The sequence below is a fragment of the Cryptotermes secundus genome, unplaced genomic scaffold (genome assembly GCF_002891405.2).
Source record: "Cryptotermes secundus unplaced genomic scaffold, Csec_1.0 scaffold1089, whole genome shotgun sequence".
In the NCBI taxonomy this organism is placed as follows: domain Eukaryota; kingdom Metazoa; phylum Arthropoda; class Insecta; order Blattodea; family Kalotermitidae; genus Cryptotermes; species Cryptotermes secundus.
The window spans coordinates 130,162-132,230 of NW_019731997.1; positions in this window are offsets into that span (position 1 = coordinate 130,162).

Here is a 2,069-nt window from a genome sequence, read left to right on the forward strand (position 1 = left end):
GGGGGGGGGGCTAAAACCTTTGACGTCTGCATCACAACAAACCATGCTGACATTTATTTACTTTCGAATATTCATTAATCTCGGAGTTCGAGTCCCTGTAGTGTCAAGAATTTTCTCTTCTCCATGTACTCCAGACCGGCTCTGGGGCTCACCCAGCCTCCTACCCAATTGGTACAAGGGGCTCTTTCCCCGGGAATAAATCGGCCGGAGTATGAAGCCGACCACACCTCCAACTAGTGCCGAGGTCAAGGAGATATACACCTTCGTGGCGTAGTACTCAGTTAGTTAAGCACATGGACAATTTTACCTCTACCTTTATATGGATTCATCTGACTCGAGATAGGGGGCAGTGGATGGCTCTTGTGAGCACGATAATGAACCTTTGGATTCCGTAGAATGCTGGTAAATTCTTGAGAATCATAGCTGAGCGACTGGCGGCTTCTCAAGTAGGACCCTGGATTTATTTGTAAGTCACTCAGTCATTCAGTTAGTTAATTGGTTAGTGTAGGAGGCCGCGCCATAGCTCAAGCGGTTAGTCGCTGGCTTCCCATCGCGGCGGCCCGGGTTCGACCCCGGGTCTGGTCAAGTGGGATTTGTGGTGGACAAAGTGGCGCTGGGGCAGGTGTTCTCAGAGTACTTCGGTTTCCCTTGCCAATCTTCATTCCACCAATTGCTCCACAATCACCCTCACCTATCATCTGGGGCTGGTACAATAGGCCAGAAGTGGCCGCAGTACAAGGTACTTAGTCCCACCCCAACAGCAATAAAAAAATAGTGTAGTAAAATTCTGTTGGGGAATGCTTATTGGACCTGTCTACCACCAAGATTAAAAAAAGTCTCGGGAATGAATGAATGTATAAGGGGTGGGCCTTCTCAGCCCTTGAACCGCGACCTACAGTGATCTATTGTGCTTAAAGTCTCGGGAAACATTCCTAAATCTTAAAATGTAATTTGATTTAAAACGTAACTAACGGGTGGCACGCGGTAGCGTAGTTGGTTGAGGCACTACGCTACAAACCGGAAGGTCGCGGGTTCAAGTCCCGATGAGGCCATTGAATGTTTTTCAATTTACCTATTCCTTCCAGCCGCACTGTGGCCCTGGGGTCGACTAAGCCTCTAGAAATGAGTACCAGGAATATTCTTGGGGGTAAAGGGATGACAACTTTGCCGCCATCTATGAGCAGACTGTCTAGAAAATGTGGGAACTTCTACATCTCACAACCCTACGGGCCTCCACGGCCTGTTGCAGGGATACCTTTACTTACGTAACCAATGAACTCTATACAGCAGAGTCCTTCTTGAGAAGTTAATTTTTTCCCTAGCTAGCCAAAAAAATTCCTACATTTTGGAACTCAAAAGTTCGTTGCCATGTTCCCAAGAGCTCGTTACTTGTCCCACTAGTGAGCGAGATAAATGTATCCCAGTCTTCCATTTTATTTCTTCACGATCCATTTTTATTATTGTCATCCCATCTGTGGACCGCCTCTGTGGTCTAGTGTCAGAGTTCCTGGCTACAGATCCAGACGTCCCGAGTTCGATTCCCGGCGCTGCCAGATTTTCTGAGTAGTGGTGGTTCTGGAACGGGGTCCACTCAGCTTCGTGAAGATAATTGAGGAGCTATCTCAAGGAAATAGCGGCTACGGTCAAGAAAACCGAGATTAATGACTGTGGGGATCCGTTGCGCTGACCACGCAACACCCTCTACCCGCAAAAATTTGCATTAACTTCGCTGACAAGCGGCGGTCGCTCGGTCGGTATAGTTCACTAGCGGACTACAGGCCAAGGATTATTTTTTCATCCCATCTGTGTCTAGGTATCCCATGTGGTATCTTTGCCTCCGGATTTTCGATCAAAATTGTGTACATACTTTTCTTCTTCCAGTGCGTGCTACATGTATCACGCATCTTGTCTTGGTCATTATAACATTTTGCCATGAATACAAATTCTGCTGGGCTTCACTGCAGCGCATAAATGTGAACACACATAATGCAGGCGTGCAGCGAAAACTTTGTGTGGGTTAAGGAAAGGATGAGTTGTTTGCGACAAAGGAGCACCCCGTAAAGTCGCAG